This window comes from Canis lupus, chromosome 34, assembly GCF_011100685.1.
Source record: "Canis lupus familiaris isolate Mischka breed German Shepherd chromosome 34, alternate assembly UU_Cfam_GSD_1.0, whole genome shotgun sequence".
Classification (NCBI taxonomy): Eukaryota; Metazoa; Chordata; class Mammalia; order Carnivora; family Canidae; genus Canis; species Canis lupus.
In genome coordinates this window covers 23,326,486-23,351,113 of record NC_049255.1, presented here as the reverse complement: position 1 = coordinate 23,351,113, position 24,628 = coordinate 23,326,486, and the positions used below count along the sequence as shown (strand labels likewise).

General features: G+C 39.6%; 1 protein-coding gene across 4 annotated transcripts in view; it reads left to right on the top strand.

The window, feature by feature from the left end:
* UTS2B (urotensin 2B) overlaps positions 1-24,628 on the top strand; it is a 59,251-nt gene that overhangs the window by 2,509 nt on the left and 32,114 nt on the right. The window contains exons 1-2 of one of the 4 annotated variants that reach the window (XM_038583703.1): positions 243-955; positions 22,280-22,380. The exons of the other annotated variants lie outside the window; for them this stretch is intronic. The gene's annotated coding sequence lies outside the window, so the exon portion shown is untranslated. Of the gene's footprint in view, positions 1-242; positions 956-22,279; positions 22,381-24,628 lie in introns of those variants that run through there. 4 annotated transcript variants of the gene reach the window in all.

Here is a 24,628-nt window from a genome sequence, read left to right as displayed (position 1 = left end):
GGGGCTGCGGGTCTGTAACCTGGCCTGCGAGCCCCAGGGGGCTGCGGGTCTGTAACCGCGCCTGGGAGCCCCGGGGGCTGCGGGTCTGTAACCGCGCCTGCGAGCCCCGGGGGGGCTGCGGGTCTGTAACCGGGCCTGCGGGCCGCAGGGGTGCCGAGGTCCGCGCGGCGGCCGCCTCCCCGCCATCTCCTTTGTGCCGAGGGACGCCCGGTGGCTGCGGCCGCGCTGAGCCCCCGCCCCGGGCCCCGCCGCCGTCCGGTCCGAGGGCTCCTGAAGGCCTCAACCAGGGCACGTGGGTCACCCAGAACAGAATCGGCCTCGCCGCCGGGGCTCTGGTTCCGGGGCTGGGATTTCCTGCTGCCTGGCTGTGTCTCAGGCATGCTTTGCCTCCGGGGATTAGAGGAAGGATAACATATGGACGTGGAAAACCTCTGATACAACCTACAGAGCTAGACAACAGCTGCTATGTGGGCCAGTTTACCGAGGGGAGCATTCGCCACCAGCTGGGGGGACTGAGTCATTCATTCATCAAAAACGCAGGACTGTCTACCAACTGTGGAATTAGGTACTAGGGGGTGATAAAACGTGTCTCAGACATTGTCTTACAGCACATCACATACTAGGCTATAATTGTGACATTTTCATCTCTCAAATATAGACATCCTGTCTGTATCTCCTGGCAACGCAATTCTCCCTCCTTTTGGGACACTGTCCTCAGCAGTGGGCTCCTCTCTCCGGAGCTTGCGCGATCATAGAACCTCCCACCACCACCACCACCACCACCACCACCACCACCTACGCGTGTTCATCCAAGGATGGGTGTGTGACCGAGATAGGTCAAGCAGAGTGCTCCCCCAAGATTATAGCTTAAAGAGAGGCAGGTACTTTCTGTTCCCTACGGGGAGGCTTTGCCCTCAGCAGTCGACAGTGAAACCAAACTCCCAACAGAGCAAAGGTAAGAGGAAGAGAGAAACAGGGCATGTTCTGATACCACAATAGCAAGCCAGGTCCCTGGAATAGCTGGGATGCTTGCAGCTCCTTGATTCTGGGATCTCCCTCCAACATCGTCTCAAATTCAAGCTGGTAATTTTACTCTCTTAAGGTTGTAAAAATGGATTTTCTTTCATTCATAACTCAGAGAATCTCAGCACAACAGGCCACAGGGAAGAGGTTTTATTTGGACTGGACATTAAAAAATAGATGTAGGTTAGCAAACATTTAGGAGAAGACTTTCTAGACTAGAAGGTGATGAACTACGGCTCACAGGCCAAATCCAGGCACTGGGTTTGGGTTTTTTTTTAAATTAATTAATTAATTAATTAATTAAATTTTATTTAGGGGGAGAGAGAGAGAAGGGTAGGAACAGGCAGGGGGAGAGGGAGAAAGAGAATCCCAAGCAGGCTCCCAGTGCATAGCCCAACACAGAGCTGGATCCCATACCCCCGAGATGATGATCTGAGCTACAATCAAGTCAGGCCAACCGAGTGACCCAGGTGCCCCAGCCCACTAGATTTTAATGACTACATTTTATATGCTTAAATGGTTACATTTTAAGTGGTTGCATAAATACAATGTAATATTTTCAATTTTCTCTCAGGTCTCAAATCTAAAATATTTACTATTGGACCCTTTTCAGAAAAAGTTTGTCAACTAGTACTAGGCAGAAAGAGCACTCAGTAAGCCAAATGGTTGAATAGGAAGGTGATACTATTAGGAAGGTAGTGTTATGGTGATTTTTAAGTTCCTTGCCTTCTGACTTTTTAAAAAAATTATGGTCATAGAGAATATTTATAATAGATATTTTCAGTTTTCCTCTCCAAATCCACTGCCTCTACTTCTCTCCATGCTCTGCCTGGGAGCTGACATTTATGAATGTATCACGGGAACCTCCTTGCCTTGTGATTTCTGTTGAGTTGGACCAATGGGAAGCATTATCAGAAGATCAAAAGAAGGAAGGAGAGAAATACCAGCCTGTGAATTACCCTCTTCTCACCTTTGTATTAGGCCAAAATTTTGGCCCTACCCTGGCCCTCTAATTACAATGCCTGTTCAAAGACTCTTTTCCATGGCTATAGCTCTCTTGGGTCTCTAATAATACCATTTCCTACCAGTGCCCCTTCAGGTGTAGGGTTGTACCACTTTGCTTGGCCCTTGAACCATTCCCACACCTCTGTAATCATCCTTCATTATATTCTTTTCAATTAAAGCATTTTGCATGCTGCTTCTGTTTTCTGCCTAGACTCTGACTGATAGGATAAATAAGAAATGCCGAAAGGTCGCTGCTTTGTTTTCCCTAAAAACACCCACATTTCTGTCCTAGAGAAAAATAAATATATTCAAAGTCATGTCTATTGTTTAGGGCATCAGCTGCCTTCAACAGAAAAAGTAATGAAAGGTGACCAGAAGCCCCTTTCAGTTGCTGGACCAGATAACATGAAAATCCCCCCCCCAAATCAGGCTATCCTTCCCTATCCCCACCCTTACTCTATATCTACCCCCCCCCCCCAACCTCAGCAATTAGAACTTAGAGTTATAGGATCAGCACTTTCCAGCACAGGGCTGAAATGTCTAAATATCTTTTGACTATTTAAAAGAAAATGAATGTATAGTGAATTCCTATATCTAGTTTATGTATTTTAATGTCCTGAAATGTCAGTTTTGCAGTAAGAAGATTCAAAAGATACCTCCCAGAGGAGGTACAAATCCCCAATTTTAAGCAGATCTCAAACAAGCATTCCAGGGCTAAATCGCAACTCAAATGCCACAGGGAGAAATAAGGATTTATTTATAAGATACTATCAAACCACTAATTGAGTGGATTATTATAAATGAGAGTTATACGGCACATTTTCTACATGAAGAGGGTTAATTTGGGAATAACAAAACACGTGGATTGGAAGGGGGAGAGTATGGCCATAAGAAGTCAAATCAGAAAACTAAAATATTCAAGAGACAGCCAAGTGGTACTAGATGGCGAACTCCGTAAGGTCAGGGATTTTTCACCTGTTTTACTATCCCTAATACTTAGAACAATGCCTGACACAAAAGGGGCACTCAATAAATGCTTGTTAAATAATGAATATAGCTATCCAATTATAAAAATCCCAAATTAAAAGAAGGTTAAAGGGAAAGAAATATGGTCAAATGAATAAGTCACACTGGACCTTGATAAGGCAAGAAAGGGGACCCACGATGTTACACATGCTCCTAGAAAGACCCCTTCCTTTTCTTGGCACCCAGTGCTTTCTAGAAACTTCACCACCACAGTCAACCTAAGAAAGAAGTTACCCCCCAAAATAGGCCATAATTAGAGCTAATTATGCAACTTCTACTAAGTAGACATTGTCAGTCTGCTGGGGCTGTCTTAACGAAATACCACAGCCAGAGTGTTTTAAACAAATTTATTTCTCACAGTTCTGGAGATTAGAAGTCCAAGAGCAAGGTTTTGGCACATTTAGTTTCTTCTGAGGCCTCTCTCCTTGGCTTGCAGATGGCCACCTTCTCACTAAAGCCTAGCTGTCACCTGGGAACATTGTTTTTCCAGCAGCCCTCAACAATTAATGGGTTTCTTCTCGAATGCTCTATACCCCATTGGGCTTGGAGGTGCTACGGTTGTATTCTTTTTTATCTTATTGCCTCTCCTAGAACATACTTATCTCCTATTCTTAAATATATCTAGTGTCTCTGAAGCTCATACCCTCAGAATCCCTACATCTCCTGTGGTAGTTATTTACATACCCTTGGGTAACTTCTTGTTCCTTCAAGATGATAGCTTCTTTCTCATTGTGTCCATCATCTGTAACTTGGTGATTTCAATGTCTACATAGACAGTCCACCTCTCTTTTCTTGACTTCCTTATGCCCAGTGATTTTATTACCCCACCCCATCTCCACCAAAAAGTCCCAGGGTCATTAACTAGAATTTGGCATTACTAGAGAATGTGCTCCTTCATCAATCTTGAACACCTCATTCTCCACCTACCGTTTCTATCTCTGCAACTCACTCCTACTAAAACCCCAACTCCAACAATTCTCCAACAGCAGCAGAACCGATCATCTCTTTATCCTGCCACCTCGGCACTGATTCTCACTTCTCCCTATATCTCTACTTCTTTTTTAACTAGTCTATGGCCTATTTTGTAATCACTCCCTGCAAGATACTCTCACTTCCCTTACCTCTGTTTTCCTTTTCCCTACTTGCATGGCAATATCCCAGCCATGGCTAATTGACTATAAATTCTGCATATTGCCCAGACCAATTTATTTCCTATTCCATTAGACATTATTTGCACATCTTCTTCCCTTCTACCTATATAGTCCCTTACATCTCTTTACTCTTAGTTTCTTAGACTATTAAGAAAATAAAAATCATTGAAAAGAGGACTTCCAACCTCACCCTCTCCAAATCTATCAGTCCACCTGTCTATTTCTCTATATAAGACTAACATCTTCATTGTGGACTGGATCCTTGGGTGATTTTCAAAAAAAATTATAAACAGGATGGCAGAAATACAAACATGGAAACAGAGCAAGTTGTGGATCTTCCCCCTGTTCCAGCTGTTGCCCCTCTGTTTCTGGATGATGAGAAGACCTAGAGAGCTCCAAAGAAAAGAGATGTAGTGTCAGTGGGGGTAGGGGTAATAAGGGGGCTCAAGACAGCACTAAAACAAAAGCCAGCCTGAAAGTGTTACTATTTTAGCAACCATTATGTCTGTGGTTATTCACATCCGCTGAATATCAGTTTTTTTTTAATTTGAGTTCAATTTGCCAACATTTAGCATAACACCCAGTGCTCATCCCGCCAAGTGCCCCCCTCAGTGCCCATCACCAAGTCACCCCAATCCCCCACCCACCTCCCTTTCCACTACCCCTTGTTAGTTTCCCAGAGTTAGGTGTCTCTCATGTTTTGTCACCCTCACTGATATTTTCACTCAGTTTCTCTCCTTTCCCTTTATTCCCTTTCACTAATTTTTATATTCCCCAAATGAATGAAACTATATAATGTTTGTCCTTTTCTGATTGACTTATTTCACTCAGCATAATACCCTCTGGGTCCCTCCACGTTGAAGCAAATGGTGGGTATTTGTCATTTCTAATGGCTGAAGAATATTCCATTGTATACATAGACCACAGCTTCTTTATCCATTCATCTTTCGATGGACACCGAGGCTCCTTCCACAGTTTGGCTGTTGTGGACATTGCTGCTAGAAACATCAGGGTGCAGGTGCTCCAGCCTTTCACTGCATCTGTATCTTTGGGGTAAATCCCCAGCAGTGCAATTGCTGGGTCATAGGGCAGGTATATTTTTAACTCTTTGAGGAAACTCCACACAGTTTTCCAGAGTGGCTGCACCAGTTCACATTCCCACCAACAGTGCAAGAGTGTTCCCCTTTTTCCACATCCTCCCCAACATTTGTTGTTTCCTGTCTTGTTAATTTTCCCCATTCTCACTGGTGTGAGGTAGTATCTCATTGTGGTTTTGATTTATATTTCCCTGATGGCCAGTGATGAGGAGCATTTTCTCATGTGTTTCTTGGCCATGTCTATGTCTTCCTCTGTGAGATTTCTGTTCATGTCTTTTGCCCCTTTCGTGATCGGATTGTTTGATTCTTTGCTGTTGAGTTTAACAAGTTATTTTTTAAGATTTATTTATTTATTTATGATAGACATAGAGAGACAGAGAGGCAGAGACACAGGCGGAGGGAGAAGCAGGCTCCATACTTGGAGCCTGACGCAGGACTTGATCCTGGGACTCCAGGATCACGCCCTGGGCCAAAGGCAGGTGCCAAACCACTGAGCCACCCAGATCTTCGATACTAGCCCTTTATCTGATAGGTCATTTGTGAATATCTTCTCCCATTCTGTAGGTTGTCTTTTAGTTTTGTTGACTTTCTTTTGCTGTACAGAAGCTTTTTATCTTGATGAAGTCCCAATAGTTCATTTTTGCTTTTGTTTCCTTTGCCTTCATAGCTGTATCTTGCAAGAGGTTGCTGTGGCCAAGTTCAAAAAGGGTGTTGCCTGTGTTCTCCTCTAGGATTTTGATGGATTCTTGTCTCTGATTTAGATTTTTCATCCATTTTGAGTTTATCTTTGTGTATGGTGAAAGAGAGTGGTCTAGTTTCATTCTTCTTCATGTGGCTGTCCAATTTTCCCAGCACCATTTATTGAAGAGACTGTCCTTTTTCCAGTGGATAGTCTTTCCTGCTTTGTCAAATATTAGTCAACCATAGAATTGAGGGTCCACTTCTGGGTTCTCTATTCTGTTCCATATCTGTGTGTCTGTTTTTGTGCCAGTACCACATTGTCTTGATGACCACAGCTTTGTAGTACAACCTGAAATCCGGCATTGTGATGCCCCCAGCTCTGGTTTTCTTTTTCAATATTCCCCTGGCTATTCGGGGTCTTTTCTGATTCCACACAAATCTTAAGATGATCTGTTCCAACTCTCTGAAGAAAGTCCATGGTATTTTGATAGGGATTGTGTTAAACCTGTAAATTGCCCTGGGTAACATTGACATTTTCACAATATTAATTCTTCCAATCCATGAGCATGGAATATTTTTCCATCTCTTTGTGTCTTCCTCAATTTCTTTCAGAAGTGTTTTGTAGTTTTTAGAGTATCGATTCTTAACCTCTTTGGTTAGGTTTATTCCTAGGTATCTTATGCTTTTGGATGCATTTGTAAATGAGATTGACTCCTTAATTTCTCTTTCTTCAGTTTCATTGTTAGTGTATAGAAACTGATTTCTGGGCATTGATTTTGTATCCTGCCACATTGCCGAATTGCTGTATGAGTTCTAGCAGTCTTGGGGTGGAATCTTTTGGGTTTTCTTGGTACAGTATCATGTCATCTGCAAAGAGGGAGAGTTTGACTTCTTCTTTGCCAATTTTAATGCCTTTTATTTCTTTTTGTTGCCTGATTGCTGAGGCTAGGATTTATAATACTATGTTGAATAGCTGTGGTGAGAGTGGACATCCCTGTCTTGTTCCTGATCTTAGGGGAAAGGCTCCCAGTGTTTCCCCATTGAGAATGATATTTGCTGTGGGCTTTTTGTAGATGGCTTTTAAGATTCTGAGGAATGTTCTCTCTATCCCTACACTCTGAAGAGTTTTGGTCAGGATGGATGCTGTATTTTGTCAAATGCTTTCTCTGCGTCTATTGAGAGGATCATATGGTTCTTGTTTTTTCTCTTGTTGATATGATCAATCACATTGATTGCTTTACGAGTGTTGAACCAGCCTTGCATCCCGGGAATAAATCCCACTTGGTTATGGTGAATAATCTTCTTAATGTACTGTTAGATCCTATTGGCTAGTATCTTGTTGAGAATTTTTGCATCCATGTTCATCAGGGATATTGGTCTATAAGTTTCCTTTTAGGTGGGGTCTTTGTCTGGTTTTGGAATTAAGGTGATGCTGGCCTCATAGAACGAATTTGGAAGTACTCCATCTCTTTCTATCTTTCCAAATAGCTTTAGCAGAATAGGTATGGTTTCTTCTTTAAATGTTAGATAGAATTCCCTTGGGAAGCCATCTGGCCCTGGACTTTTGTGTCTTGGGAGGTTTTTGATGACTGCTTCAATTTCTTCCCTGGTTATCGGCCTGTTCAGGTTTTCTATTTCTTCTTGTTCCAGTTTTGGTAGTTTGTGGTTTCCAGAAATGCATCCATTTCTTCTAGATTGCCCAATTTCTTGGCGTATAGCTGCTTATAATAAGTTTTTAAAATTGTATTTCCTTTGCACTGGTGGTGATCTCTCCTTTCTCACTCATGATTTTATTACTTTGAGTCTTTTCTCTCTTCTTTTTAATAAGGCTGGCTAATGGTTTATCTATCTTATTAATTCTTTCCAAGAACCAACTCCTGGTTTTGTTGATCTGTTCCACAGTTCTTCTGTTCTCTATTTCATTGAGTTCTGCTCAAATCTTTATTAACTGTCTTCTTTTGCTGGGTAAAGGTTTCATTTGATGTTCCTTCTCCAGCTCCTTTAGGTGCAAGGTTAGCTTTTGTATTTGAGTTCTTTCCAGTTTTTGGATGGATGCTTGTATTGTGATGTATTTCCGCTTCAGGACTGCTTTTGCTGTATCCCAAAGATTTTGAATGGTTGTATCTTTATTATCATTAGTTTCCATGAATCTTTTTAATTCTTCTCTAATTTCCTGGTTGACCCTTTTTTTTTTTTTTATCTTTTAGCAGGATGGTCCTTAACCTCCACGTGTTTGAAATCCTTCCAAACTTCTTCTTGTGGTTTAGTTCTAGTTTCAAAGCATCATGCTCTGAAAATATGCAGGGTACATCCCAATCTTTTGGTATTGGTTAAGACCTGATTTGTGACCCAGTATGTGGTCTATTCTGGAGACAGTTCCATGTGCACTTGAGAAGAATGTGTATTCAGTGGCATTTGGATGTAAAGTTCTATAAATATCTGTGAAATCCATCTGGTCCAATGTATCATTTAATGCTTTTGCTTCTTTGGAGAGGTTGTATTTAGAAGATCTATCAATTGTAGCAAGTGCCATATTCAAGTCTCCAAGTATAAGTATATTATTATCTAAATATGTCTTTTAATGGGATCATTAAGCCCATTCATGTTCAGAGTTACTACTGAAAGATATGAATTTAGTGTCATCATGATACCTATTCAGTCCCTGTTTTTGTGGATTATTTCCTTGGACTTCCTCTTTCTTTTACAGTCCCCCTTAATATTTCTTGCAGAGCTGGTTTGGTGGTCACATATTCTTTCAGTTTCTGCCTATCTTGGAAGCTCTTTATCTCTCCTATTTTGAATGAGAGTCTTGCTGGATAAAGTATTCTTGGCTGCAGGTTCTTCTCATTTAGGACCCTGAATATATCCTGCCAGCCCTTTTCTGACCTGCCAGGTCTCTGTGGAGAGGTCTGCTGTTAACCTAATACTTCTCCCCATAAAGGTTAGAGATCTCTTGTCTCTTGCTGTTGTAAGGATCTTCTCTTTATCTTTGGAATTTGCAAGTTTCACTATTAAATGTTGAGGTGTTGAGCAGTTTTTATTGATTGGGGGGGGGGGATCTCTCTATCTCCTGGATCTGAATGCTTGTTTCCCTTCCCAAGTTAGAGAAGTTCTCAGCTATGATTTGTTCAAATACACTTTCTGGTCCTCTGTCCCTTTCGGCACCCTTGAGAACCCCAATTAAACATAGATTTTTCCTTCTGAGGCTGTCATTTATTTCCCTTAACCTATCCTCATGATCTTTTAATTGTTTTTCTCCTTTTTCCTCAGCTTCCTTCCTTGCTATAAACTTGTCTTCTGCGTTGCTCATTCGTTCTTCTACCTTGTTAACCCTCGTTTTTAGGACCTCCAGTTTGGATTGCATCTCATGTAATTGATTTTTAATTTCTGCTTGATTAGATTTAAATTCTGCAGTCATGAAGTCTCTTGAATCCTATATGCTTTTTTGTAGAGCCACCAGTAGCTTTATAATTGTGCTTCTGAGTTGGCTTTCTGACATTGAATTGTAATACAAATTTTGTAACTCTGGGAGAGAGGGCTGTTTCTGATTCTTTCTTTTGTGTTGAGGTTTTCCTTCTAGTCATTTTGCTCAGTGCAGAGTGGCTAAAAACAAGTTGTACGTGATAGAAGCTCAAACTCTTCTCACTATAGCATTCCAGCTGTTCTCTCTTTAAATCTCAGGCCGAATTCGTAGGTTTTCAGGATGATTTGAAAGTTATCTAGGTAAATTGGTGGGGACAGGTGACTTGGGGACCCTACTCTTCCGCCGTCTTGCCCCGCCTCCCCTGAAATCAGTTGTAATTAGGTCCTATTCTCTTACTGTTTCAAGGATATTACTCCCGAACAGTAATCATTTTTCCTCTCTGGTAAATATTTTCCAACAACATTTGAACATGCTATAATTCTTACACCTTAACAAAAACTTCCTTTGACCTAAAATTCCCCTCTATCAATTACTACATTTTTCTGCACGTTTCTAGCGAACTTCTTTGAAATGTTCATCTATTCCCATGATCTCCTCTTGCTACTTCCTCATCCTTTCTTGAACCCATTCCAATTATATTTTTTAGGCCCACCATTCCAAAAAAATTTTTTATTACACAAATAATAACCTTCATGTTGTCAAATCCTGAGCTCAGTTTTCAGCCCTTCTCTAATCAACCTATTGCTACTTTTTAATAAATATGATCCAACCTTCTTTCTTCAAATGTTTTTTTTTTTTCTATTTTGTTTCTTAAGTTTGATTTGTTTGTTTGTTTTCGTTTTGTTTTTCTTTTTTGGGGAGGGAGGGGGATTGTTTATTTTCTGCCAAAGTCTTTTTCACTTAACTGGTCTCTATTCCTGGAAAGCCCCTACCCTTGCCCCATCATCTGACAAATAACTGCAAGATGTGCTTCTCCATTTTTATTCAGATATCTGCTCAAATATCATTTTCTCAGAGAGACCTCCCTGACTTTATCTAAAATGGTAATCTAATCCTATCATTCCGTATCTTGCTCACTCTTCTATTTTTCTCTCCAAGTCAATTATCTCTGCAGATATTACATGTTTAAATGTGTATTCGTTGTGTCCATCCAATCTACCAGGAGGAGTGGAACTTTGTCTATGTGAATCACTACTGTATCCATAGTACTTAGAATAATGTTGGCACACAGTATCTGCTCATAAGATATGTGTTGAATAAATCATTGCATAAAGTATTTGGTAAAGAATTATTAAAGGAAATCATTTTTACTAGGCTGATCAAACAATATCCTTTAAAAAGTAAAGTTTTTTTTTTTAATTTTTACTTATTTGAGAGAGACCATTTGCACACAAGTGAGAGGGGAGCAGAGGGAGAATGAGAAGCAAAAGCTGACTCCATGCCAAGCAGGGAGCCCGTGATATGGGGCTCAATCCTAGGGCCCTGACATCATGACCCGATCCGAAGGCAGAGGCTTAACCAATGGAGCCACCCAGGAAGCCCTAAAAAGTAACTTTTTTAATATTTATTTATTTATTTATTTATTATTTTTTTTTATTTTTATTTTTTTTTTATTTATGATAGTCACACAGAGAGAGAGAGAGGCAGAGACACAGGCAGAGGGAGAAGCAGGCTCCATGCACTGGGAGCCCGACGTGGGATTCGATTCCGGGTCTCCAGGATCGCGCCCTGGGTCAAAGGCAGGCGCCAAACCGCTACGCCACCCAAGGATCCCAAAAGTAACTTTTTTTTTTAAAAGAAAAGTGTGTTTTTCAGAAATGAGTTTTAAGAAAAAGCCAAGAACTTAATAGATAGCAGATATAATTAAAAAATTTTAGAGAAACAACTGGATTTAAAAGAAATATCACTTTGCAAAGAGGAATCTTTAGCTTATACCATCTTCTCCTGAAGCCTATGTTTGTTTTAAAGGCCTTTTATTTATTCCAGATAAATTTATTTCCAATGTGGAAAAAAAGAAAAAAAAATGATGGACACCACTGTCATTTGGGAGGTATTTTCATGGCTGCCATGAGAGTGTAGGCAAAGAACATTGTTGAAGAAAGTGAGTCTATAGGGAGCCAGGGCAAGAGAATCTCATCCATAAGACTTGTCAGGGACTAGGGTAGGATCCTTTACATCCAGGGATGTTAAACACACTGACACAAGTGCTGATTAGTGCAAGGAGCATACCATAAGGAGAAGCATGAACTAACACCACCAATGCAAGTTTCAATAGAATGAGCTATGTAAAAGGTGCATAACCTCTGGGCTCAGTATGCTAGAATTATTATGCTAGGCTTCACAAATTCATATTCATATCAAAAATTATAATGCTGACTTCATAAACTATAAATCTCTCAAAAGCATATTTCTTTTTTTAAAAGGTTTTATTTATTTATTCATGAGAGACAGAGAAAGAGAGGGAGAGACAGAGACACAGGCAGAGGGAGAAGCAGGCTCCATGCAGGGAGCCTGACGTGGGACTCGATCCCGGAACTCCGGGATCAGACTCTGGGCTAAAGGTGGTGCTAAACCACTGAGCCACCCGGGCTGCCCCTCAAAAGCATATTTCTATATTTTTAATGAACACAGTACAGTTGTGATGAATTTATTTACAATTTGTGAAAATCAGTGAAAGGAAACCTCTCTAAAATACAATGGGAGTGCCAGGAAGGGGAACACAAAAAGGGGAAACCCATCATTCAAATCTCAATTATAGGAAGAATCGTCAATTACAGACCCCAAAAGAAGCATAATCAACAAGAGTCAGTTACAGGCCCCAACAGGGAAAGATGCACATTGCATCTCTGACAAGAAAATCAACTACCCTTGCAAGTCAGCCAATGAGAAACCATCATTACCCTGAACTCTTGACTTTTTTCAATAGACTTTCATTTAAAACAACCTCTCCCAACTTCCTTCTTCTTCTCCATGAAATAACACTCACCTCTTTTGTTTGTGGGACCCGGCCTGTGGTTTTTCCACAACTTGTATGTTCCAAATGTAATTCCCTGCTACTCCTGAATAAACCCATTTGCTGATAAAATATTTTTTATGTTAACAAAGTAATCACTAAGATCAGCATAACTTTTTATAACTATGTGTGTTTTTTTCAACCAAAGGTTAACGACAACAACAGAACATTTAGTATGGAGAAAGGTTTTGACTAAAAGGAGAGCTTCAACTCAGAAAAGACTGGAATCTACCTTTAAAGGATGAACTACACTATCCATTTTTTTCTGCAGGAGATTCATAATTTAGGAAACTTTTTCTACATGTGATTTTCCTCAAGATATCTGTAACTGGAAAGGCAGGGCTATAAATTCAAATTGGGAGAAGGAGAAAGGATGAATCTGTGCAGCTTAAGGCATCAGCAATGAAATGGCCTTAGCAGATTCTTGGGTAAACATATCAAGGGAATCACTGTCTCTAACACATTTGTGAATTTCCTCAATATTCTGCTTGGCTCAATGTGGAGAATGCTTGAAGTATAAAACGAGTTCAGTGCTAGGGAAAACTATACTAACAGTATAAACATGTGAATGACAAGAATACATATCAATACATATCAATCATGGTGGCTATCTCTGAGGAAAGAAGTAGGGAAGGTGAGGAAACTGTGCCATAGGTTGTATCTGCAAGAGTGACCACAGCATCATTTCCTGTCGCATATGCCCTCCTGCAAAATGACATGGTAGTCCCTATCAAGGTGTGGAGTCTAGGGGATCCCTTGGTGGCTCAGCGGTTTGATGCATGCCTTCAGCCCAGGGCATGATCCTGGAGTTCCGAGATCGAGTCACACATTGGGCTTCCTGCATGGGGCCTGCTTCTCCCTCTGCCTCTCTCTGCCTCTCTCTCTCTCTCTCTCTCTCTGTCTGTCTCTGTGTGTGCATCTCATGAATAAATAAAGTCTTTAAATACAAAAGGGATGAAATCTAATTCTCCTCTGATTGAATCTTGGCTGGACCTGTGATGACATTCATCAATAAAATGCAACAGAAATAACACTCTAAGACTTCTAAGTCTTGGCACTAAGGCAACTTCTGCTTTTATGCTCTGAAAAAAGTCAGTGGACTGGTAAGAAATCTGACGGTCCTAATATATGTTGTCAGAAACTCAGCTAGTTATATAGAGAGGCTATGTGAGTGGGAATAAAGATGCCCAGCCAACATCTCTAGTGACAGGTAACCCCAAGATGTTTGCCAAGCATTTTCTTCAAAATCAGTTGAGACATTTAAGGTAAAGCCATGTGGGACTATGTCCTCACTGATCTTGCCCAGTTTATAGAATATTAAACAAATAAATGAATGTTATTGTTTAAAGCTAATAAGCTTTAGCTAGAGTGGTATACTATGTATCGATAGGTAACCAAAAGACTATGCTTCAACTCTATCTGTGAAGATTCAATTCCTTGAGAAAAGGCCACATATTTGTGACAAATATGGAAAAATGTTTTCCTTGAATCTGGTTGTGGTACTTTGGTGACTGTATTATTTTCCATTTTTTCTTTACATAAGAAATTTTATGTAATTCTTAACTCAAAATTTAAAAACCCATTTAGGCTTGCATTTCTGGTTAGGATAGAGTAAATAGTTCTAACCACAGCCTCCCTCCATATGCAGCTAGACAGCTAGAGAAAGCATATATGGCAACCGTTTTCAAATATGGACTGATAGATGGTGTGATCCCTGAGGAAAGATAGACACATGCAGTGAGCCTCCCAGTCTTGGCAACTCTGTAGCAAGGTACAATTTTCTAATGTTTATAAAGGGGGTGTAGGCTCCTGGATGACTCAGTTGGTTAAGCATCCAACTCTTGATTTTGACTCAGGTCATGATGTCAGGGTTGTGAGATCAAGCTACACATCAGGTTTTGTACTGGACATGGAACCGGCTCAAGATTCTCTCCCTCTCTCTCTACCCAGCATCCCCCTCAGCCCCCTGCACACGTGGCACTAAAAAGAGAAGAAAGAAAGAAAAGAAAGAAAGAGAGAAAGAAAGAAAGAGAAAGAAAGAAAAAAGAAAGAAGAAAGAAAGAAAGAAGAAAGAAAGAAGAAAGAAAGAAAGAAAGAAAGAAAGAAAGAAGAAAGAAAGAAAGAAAGAAAGAAAGAAAGAAAGAAGAAAGAAAGAGAGAAAGAAAGAAAGAAAGAAAGAAAGAAAGAAAGAAAGAAAGAAAGAAAGAAAGAAAGAAAAAGGGGGTATAATCCAAGCCGAGTCTTTTTGGAGAGGGACAGAACTGAGCTTAGGGCTGCGAACACAATTTCAACATGTGGGGTAGAGTACAGAAGAGACAGTTGTACATACGATTTCCCAAGTGCTTGGCCAAAGCCTGAACATATACAAGATGAAACTGACAGAAAGAGTTTCCCTAACAGAAAGCAGTATCCCTAGAATAGAGAATGGAATAGTAATTCAAGAGGTCACTAGATGCTGGAAATGTCATATTAAAGACCCATTTAGAGTAGAGAGGACTCATTAACGCATCTAGTATTCAGGTAAGTTACCAAAGAAGCCATAAATTATATGGATAGCTTACTTGCAAAGCCTACTCTTTAGCTAATCTAAGAAAGTCTAAAGCCAAGCCTTGACAGAAAGAAAGAGAGCTTCTAATAAATAACTATCTGCCAAGACAAAAGTCAACAATTGATTTTTTTAAAAAAACAATCTAATTCAAATTAGATTAAAAATGTGTCTTTCAAAATGTCCAGAAAAAAATCATCGACCAAAAATTATCTAATGTGCAAAAGAGTAGGAAAATGTAGTAATAGGAAAAAAAAAAAAAAGGCATCAGAGGTCACAGGTACCAAGATGACCCAGATGTTGGAAATAGTAGTCAAGGACGCAAAGAGGCTCTCATTATCAATTATTAAAAGTATTTTCAAGGATTTAAAGCAGAATATATGGTTATAAGGAATGAATAACTGGAGGATCTCCCTGGACAACAGAAACTGTACAAAAATCAGTAAACAAATCTAGAAATTTTTCAGATAAAACCTGAACATAAATGCAAATTCTAAAAGTAAAAATTATAATATCTGAAGTGAAAAAAAATAATACATGAAGTGAAAAAAAAAAGACTAGATGGGCTTAATAGTAGAATGAAGATGGTAGAAAAAAGACTCTGAACTTGAGGCTAGATCAATAGAAAGGATTTAATCTGAAGGAACAGAAAACAGATTTTTTAAAGGAAGAGCCTCGGGTGCCTTTGGTATAATATCATTCTGTTTGGTACTTAGAGACCCAGGAGTGGAGAGAGAATAAGGCAAAAATACTCAAAGGAATAATGGTTAATGGTTTCCCAGATTTTATTTCAAAACATCAACCGATGGGTGCAAGTAGCTCAGGAAATCCCAAAAGGAGAAATACAAAAACCAAACCAAACCAAACCAAACCAAAACACCTAGGCCATTCCAATCAAGAATTTGATAATCACAGATGAAGAGAAAATCTTTAAAGCGTCCGAGGAGAATGGGACATATAAGAAAACAACTATATAAATGATGACTATCTTCTAATGAGAAACAATATAGGCCAGAAAGTAATAAAATTACAGCTTTAGAGTGGCAACAAGAAAAAATACCTATCAAATCATTATTAAATATATAATAGGGCAGCGCAGGTGGCACAGCGGTTTAGCACCACCTTCAGCCCAGGGTGTGATCCTGGAGACCCGGGATCGAGTCCCACGTCTGGCTCCTTGCATGGAGCCTGCTTCTCCCTCTGCATGTGTCTGTGCCGCTCTGTGTTTGTGTGTGTGTGTCTTATGAATAAATAAATAAAATCTTCAAAATAAATAAATAAATAAATAAATAATAAAACGTCTTTCAAAAATAAAAATAAAGTTATTTTCTAATACATGAAAGCTCAGAAAAGTTGTAATCACCATACCTAAATCATGAGAAATACAAAAGGAGGTTCAAAAGGCTAAAGGAAAGGATAGCAAATGGAATTTCAGAATTTTTTTTTAGATTTTATTTATTTATTCATGAGAGACAGAGAGAGAGAGAGAGAGAGAGAGAGAGAGAGATAGGCTGAGGGAGAGGCAGGCTCCATGCAGGGAGCCTGACATGATACTCGATTCCAGGTCTCCAGGATCACACCCCGGACTGAAGGCAGCACTAAGCCACCTTAGTGAGCCACCAGGGTTGCCCCTGGAATTTCAGATTAAAAGAAAGAAAAGTCTAAATATGAGGATAAGTCCTCAAAGATCTAGCTGCTTTTATCTTTTCACTTTTTCCTAAAACATAATTTATTGATTAAAACAAAAAATAAACAAATAAAATTGTAAGTTAATGTTTATAAAGTATGTAGAAGTAAAATTCATGATAACAAAAGTACAAAGTAATGAGTGGATAAATGAAATTAAATTGCTGTGAAGTTGAGGTGTGAAAAACTTAGATAAATTAAAAAGGAACATGCCCCAATTTATTTATGTGTCCAGCACAGCACTAACTACAAAACCTGACAGAGATATAAAAAAAAATATAGAACAATATCCTTTATGAATATAGTTGTGAAAATCCTCCACAAAATATTAGTAAATCAAATATAGAAATATGCAAAATGAATAACACATGAACACCAATTGAAGTTACTCCCAGGATGTGAATGCAGAATTTATTTAAGAATCAGTCTGTGGAATTCAACGTCTTAATCATCTCAATAGATATTACCAAAATAATTTCGACAAAATGCAACATCAATTTATAGTAAAAAAAAAAAAAAAGAAAAAAAGAAAAGAAAAGAAAAGAAAAAAACTCCTGAAGACCAGAAGTAGAAGGATGCTTCCTCAATATCATAAGATGTATCTACGAAGAACACACAAGTTAGTGAAATATTACATTGTTTCCTTCTAATATTGGGAACAATAATAGGTTATGAGCTCTCTTTATTTTTATTCAATATTTTACCAGGCAGTAATCCACAGTGCAGCAAGAAAGAAAGAAAATAAAGTGCACTTAGATTGAGAAAGAAGTAATTTTGTATGTTATATTATTGGCTAAGTAGAAAACTCTAAGAAATGTGCAAAGCAACTACTTGAAATGATAAATTTAGCAAAGGTACAGAGTAAAGGGTCAATATATAAATATCAACTTTATTTCTACATACTAGCAACAATTAAAGAATAAAAATTTACAAATTTTAAAAATCCATTTACTGTAGCATCAAGATACATAAAATTCTTAGAAATGAGTTTAACAAATATATGCAGGATTCCCAATCTGAATACTACAAACTGTTGCTCATAGAAATTGAAGATGACCTAGAGGAAAGAATCATTCTGTGTTCATGGATTGGAAGAATTAATATTTTAAGAGGCCAGCTGTCTCAAAATTGATGTATAGATGTAATGCAATTCTGTCTAAAGTTCCAACAGATTTTTTTTGGCAAAAATTGACAAGCTGTTTATAAATCTAATATAGAAATGCAAATGATTAAGATAGTCAAAACAATTTTGAAACTGACCAACACCAGTAGATTTACACTATGTGTTTTTTTGTGTGTATTTTATTATTGGAGTTCAATTTGCCAACATGTAGCATAACGCCCAGTGCTCATCCCATCAAGTGCCACCCTCCGTGCCCGTCACCCACACCCTAACCCCCTGCCCACCTCTCTTTCCACCACCTCTTGTTCATTTCCCAGAGTTAGGAGTCTCATGTGCTGTCACCCTCACTGATATTTTCACTCATTTTCTCTCCTTTCCCTTTTATTCCCTTTCACTATTTCTTATATTCCCCAAATGAATGAGACCATATAATGTTTGTCCTTCTCCAATTGACTGACTTCACTCAGCATAATGCCCTCCAGTTCCATCCACGTTGAAGCAAATGGTGGGTATTTGTCATTTCTAATGGCTGAGGAATATTCCATTGTATACATAGACCACAGCTTCTTTATCCATTCATCTTTCGATGGACACCGAGGTTCCTTCAACAGCTTGGCTATTGTGAACATTGCTGCTATAAACATCGGGTGCAGGTGTCCCGGCACTTCACTGCATCTGTATCTTTGGGGTAAATCCCCAGCAGTGCAATTGCTGGATCGTAGGACAGATCTATTTTTAAATCTTTGAGGAACCTCCACACAGTTTTCCAGAGTGGCTGCACCAGTTCACATTCCCACCAACAGTGCAAGACGGTTCCCCTTTTTCCACATCCTCTCCAACATTTATTGTTTCCTGCCTTGCTAATTTTCCCCATTCTCACTGGTAGGAGGTGGTATCTCATTGTGGTTTTGATTTGTATTTCCCTGATGGCAAGTGATGTGGGGCATTTTCTCATGTGCATGTTGGCTAAGTCTGTGTCTTCCTCTGTGAGATTTCTCTTCATTTCTTTTGCCCATTTCATGATTGGATTATTTGTTTCTTTGCTGTTGAGTTTAATAAGTTCTTTATAGATCTTGGAAACTAGCCCTTTATCTGATAGGTCATTTGTGAATATCTTCTCCCATTCTGTAGGTTGTCTCTTAGTTTTGTTGACTGTTTCTTTTGCTGTGCAGAAGCTTTTTATCCTGATTAAGTCCCAATAGTTCATTTTTGCTTTTGTTTCCCTTGCCTTCATAGCTGTATCTCGCAAAAGGTTGCTGTGGCCAAGTTCAAAAAGGGTGTTGCCTGTGTTCTCCTCTAGGATTTTGATGGTATCTGGTCTCACATTTAGATCTTTCATCCATTTTGAGTTTATCTTTGTGTATGGTGAAAGAGAGTGGTCTAGTTTCATTCTTCTGCATGTGGATGTCCAATTTTCCCAGCACAAATTTATTGAAGAGACTGTCCTTTTTCCAGGGGAGAGTCTTTCCTGCTTTGTCGAATATTAGTTGACCACAGAGTTGAGGGCCCATTTCTGGGTTCTTTATTCTGTTCCGTTGATCTGTGTGTCTGTTTTTGTGCCAGTACCACACTGTCTCGATGATCACAGCTTTGTAATATAACCTGAAATCTGGCATTGTGATGCCTCCATCTCTGGTTTTCTTTTTTAATATTCCCCTGGCTATTTGGGGTCTTTTCTGATTCCACACAAATCTTGTTTGTTCCAACTCTCTGAAGAAAGTCCATGGTATTTTGATAGGGATTGCATTACATTTATAAATTGCCCTGGGTAACATTGACATTTTCACAATATTAATTCTTCCAATCCATGAACATGGAATATTTTTCCATCTCTTTGTGTCTTCCTCAATTTCTTTCAGAAGTGTTCTGTAGTTTTTAGGGTATTGATTCTTAACCTCTTTGGTTAGGTTTATTCCTAGGTATCTTATGCTTTTGGGTGCAATTGTAAATGGGATTGACTCCTTAATTTCTCTTTCTTCAGTCTCATTGTTAGTGTATAGAAATGCCACTGATTTCTGGGCATTGATTTTGTATCCTGCCACACTGCCAAATTGCTGTATGAGTTCTAGCAATCTTAGGGTGGAGTCTTTTGGGTTTTCTAGGTACAGTATCATGTCATCTGCAAAGAGGAAGAGTTTGACTTCTTCTTTGCCAATTTTAATGCTTGTTTCTTTTTGTCGTCTGATTGCTGAGGCTAGGACTTTTAACACTATGTTGAGTAGCAGTGGTGAGAGTGGAGATATACTCTGTTTTAAAATCTAACTATAAAACTGCAATAGTCAAGAAAGTGTAGTATTGGCATAAGGAAATAATCCAGTGGAATAAGAATCCAGAAAGAAGTAAATATATGCATTTAATTGATTTTTTCACAGTTCTATAAGTATGAAATTTTACAACACTTTTAGAATACTGACAGTTTTTCATGTCAAATATGCATGTAACCCATGACCCTTCACTTTCTATCTAAATGTGACCTGCAAAGAAAACATCACCTTGTATTTGTCTTACCACAGTTCTGCTTCAGTATTCTTTTCTCTATACTCCTGCTGCCCTCTTACCTCATGATAAAGTGTTAGCATATAATAAGTTTTGTCAAAAGTTCTGTTTCCTAACAGCCCTAGGCAAACATAACTGATACAAAAAATGGCCCTCAAAAGCCCATCCTCAATATGAGGTTTTGGGTTAAATCACTCATGTCCTGGAGCCAGAGCAACTCACTCCATTACTGTCATAAAGTGGAATGGCAAACCTTCCTGGCCTGCAATGGAATTACAATTATCCAAGCTTTCACCTTTGGTTAAGTGGAATGAAGTGTAGGTATAAGGAAGGGCATTAAGAGGTCAAGTGGCAAGGCACCTGTGTGGCTCAGTCAGTTGAGTGGCTGACTCTTGATTTCAGCTCAGGTCATGATCTTGGGGTTATGGGGTCCAGCCCCATGCTTGGGATTATCTCTCCCCCTCTCCATTTGTCCCTCCCTCCACTTATGCTTGCTCTCTCTCCCCAAATAAAATATTTTTTTAAAATGAGGTTAAGGGGCTATTACTATACTAGATCAGTTTAGAGGCATTTGTGATTATAAAGTTGCAAGAGCTGCAAAAAGAAAACAGGTGAAGACTTGGTGGGTCTCTTAAGGCAAACAAAACAAATGGGGGTCCCTGAGGCCAGAAATGACGATATTTGGGAATTTGAATCTCCTAAATTCTCTGATTTTTCAGGGCCTGCAGAATCAGTCCTTCCTAATTGCCAGATGAAGACAGCATAACCTAAAGACTATGCCATAGCTACTCAAAATGGTGACTTCTAATATGACCACTGATGTCCTCAGGGTCCATGCTTAAAATTCCTCATAGTTTCCAGAGCTGACACCCAGAATCAGGTTTTGGTACAACCTGACTAGGGAAGTACAAATCTAAGAATTTGCTGGTGTGGTCTCTTGAAACCTGGCATTGATAATGGCCTATGGTAAATGAAATCAAGATGCCAGAGTGTCCATTTTGTTTGTTATTGTTTGGAATTTGTTCTTGAGGATTGTCAAGTCTCAGAGAAGTAGAGATATTGGAATGAACACCTGAGAATTATTACCTAAAGCCCAAAGAAAACTGCTTTTATTAAGGCAATAATGAATTCACAGTGAGAAAGACATTGATATCTTTGAAAAGCTCAAAGGTAGGGGCACAGGGGTGGCTCAGGGATTGAGTATCTGCTTTTGGCTCAGAGTGTGATCCTGGGGTCCTGGGATCGAGTTCTGCATCGGGCTCCCCACAGAGAGCCTGCTTCTCTCTCTGCCTATGTCTCTGCATCTCTCTGTGTCTCTCATGAATAAATAATTTTTTTTAAAAAAGAAAAGCAGCAAAGGTAGCTTCCTTCATCAGTGGGAGATGATGCTATGAAACTAGGCTAATTAAATACACATGAAGAATATGGGATTTTGGAATGGCCAAGGACAAAGTTAATATGCAGAAATTCTGGAGTGGTGGTCAGAGGAGCTTGACCATCAGAGAAATACACTGATGGCTAATAGATTATGGTTTTCCTAAGGGGTAACAAAGATGGACAGTTGTTTTATATATACGACAGAGAGAAAGAAAGAAAGAAGGTGAGGGATGTCTGACATCCAATGTCACATTGGAAAATCACAGTCTGTCTTTCAGTTTCCATATTGAAGTCTATTCACAGAGCTAGGTTCTATTGATTGAAAGAGAGGCTGGAGACCTGAGGGCATATGTAATAAGTATCCTCCAACTTTCTCCATAGGGACTTGCTGCCATTTGACAAGATAACTTTTCCTGGGTGCTTTTTAAAAGACATATATGCAATTTGAACTTATGCATAGGGAACCTGAAATGCCATGTTAGACCCCTGATGGGAGAGGGACCTCATAGAGGACAGATGTTAAGTACAGTTTTGATCCAAGTCTGTCTCTCAGTGAGTCCACTGCATCTATAGACTAACCCAGTGGTTATTTCCAAAGTCAGCAAATGCATACTAAGGATGGATATACTTAGCAGGTGACGGAACTCTTAGATTCATTCTCTGACCTTTGGAGTAAGAGCCAACTGGAGATGCCAACTGGAAGCTTCTGCGACTGCCCTCCCCCACTTCAAAGGTAGGAAATAAGAAGCAATACCACATTCTAAAGTAATTGAAGAGATGTGAGCCACCATCAAAGACTTAAACTGCAAAGTTAGTTACCAGCATGTTCTTCAATTCATCTCTGACCTCTGTAAAAACCACTTGGAGCATAGGGGATGATGGAGAGTACAATAGCCTTAGCCAAATTATAACTCCAATCACTGCTGTTTTGCTGGATGTCAAGAACCGTGAAAGGTCTGAGATTCGACTCCACTGGCAAATTAATAAGTTAGCCTGCCATAGTTCCATGGATGCTGGTGGAAAACATGAGATTCCTGAGTTGGAGACAAATGAACAGAAAGAGCAGAAAGCAGTACATTAACACTTAACACCAGTTCCTCAAGCTCTAACTCACAGGGTATTGCAAACAGAGCCAGGCGTTTCTTTATAGTCGGTGGGGTGTGTTAAGAGAGGAACCTCAAGCTTTGGGATCCTGAATCTTTCATAATGGCAAGTAAGCCTGCTTATCCTATGCCTTGATGGGAGATACTATTTTTCTTATACTGGAATGTAAATACACCTACTATTTGCTCTTAAGGGATATGCTTTTTCTATCCTTCAAAGCTGTTTGCTATAAAACTTCCTTTGAAAAATAGCCTAGAACAAAGGAAGCCAGTGCCTCTGCTCACAGGATATGCAAAAATGTGGGATGCTCACTGAGAATTGACTCCCAATAGCGGATGCATTATGTTTATTGAAGCACATTAGTCAGCCTCTGACATTTGGTTTGCTATTATCAAATTAGTGATCCCTTTAGCATGGAGGATCAGATATAGCTTGCCCTTTTCATGGCTATGTTAACTATCCTACATTTTTTGCAATATTGTCCTTAGGACTATACCTTGATCCTCGGGTATCCGGACCATGATGGTCATTCTCACATTCTGCAGAATATCCTAGTGGTCAACTCTGTAGATAGCATCATTCTGATTACGTTGATAAGCAAGAGGTGACAAATATCCCTAATACTCTAGCAGGACATATGTGTCAGAAAGTGGAACTAAAACCCACAAATTTTAGGGGTAATGTTCTTAGGGTCTGGTGATCTGGGGCAGACTGAGTCGTGTCTAAAAGCAATGGCTAGGGCAGCCCAGTGGCTCTGGTTTAGCGCTGCCTTCAGCCCAGGGCCTGATCCTGGAGACCCAGGATCGAGTCCCACGTTGGGCTCCCTGCATGGAGCCTGCTTCTCCCTCTGCCTGTCTCTGTCTCTGTCTCTGTCTCTGTCTCTGTCTCTGTCTCTCTCAATCTGTCTCATGAATAAATAAATAAAATCTTTAATTTTTTTTTAAATAAAAGCAATGGCTATTAATTGGGGATGATTTTCCTTTCAAGAGACATTTGGCAATGCCTGGAGACATTTTGGTGTTCAAAAATCAGTGAGCGGGGGTGACATCAAGTAGGCAGTAAACTAGGGGTTGAAGCCAGGGTAACAACAAAAGTGGGTAGAGGCCAGGGAAGCAACTAAACATCCTACAATGTGCAGGAAAGCCCCCTCACAATAAAAAATTATTTAACCCCAAATCTTAATGATGGCAAGATTGAGAAACTCTGCTTTAAAGTAATAATCATAATGTTGTCCTTTGCAAATTCTATATAAGAGAAAAAGATTGTGTATGTGGGTCCCTCTGAATTTCAGAGGTAACATTTATGGCGACTGGTAATACTATTGAGACCCTTTCATTAAATGACTTGGAGGCTGCACATTTTTCGTGTAGTCCTATGCAAGAGGGGCCCATATTGCAGTGCAAGCTGCCCTGCCACTTGAAATATATTCATGTGGCTTATCTCTACTTTTATCCCTGGCCCTAGCACTGATTTCCTTCCAAGCCATAGATGTTTTAACAATAGCTCTTGCCATTACCCAGGTGATAAGGGCCCAACTATTTCTGCTTGTTCCACCAACACAAACAAAAAAGAACATTGGTGAGGTACTGACAGACAAGGAGAGACAACTGCAATGGCTTATTGGTGCAATGAAGTTGAGGAGTTTCCAGCTTTCCACCTGAATACCTAGGGGGTCAAGAGGGTAATAATAGAACCTGCAAGTGCCAGTTATTACTCCATGGGGTAGAGCAAAGATAGAAGACATGAGATGGAGGCAGCAGAGAATTTCCCTGCCTTGCCCTTTTAATCCACCGTGGACTATTCTATAGTACAGTGATTCTCTGATGTCAGTTTTATTCTGCAGGACTCAGCAATCAAACATAGGTTTTCAGGTAAGA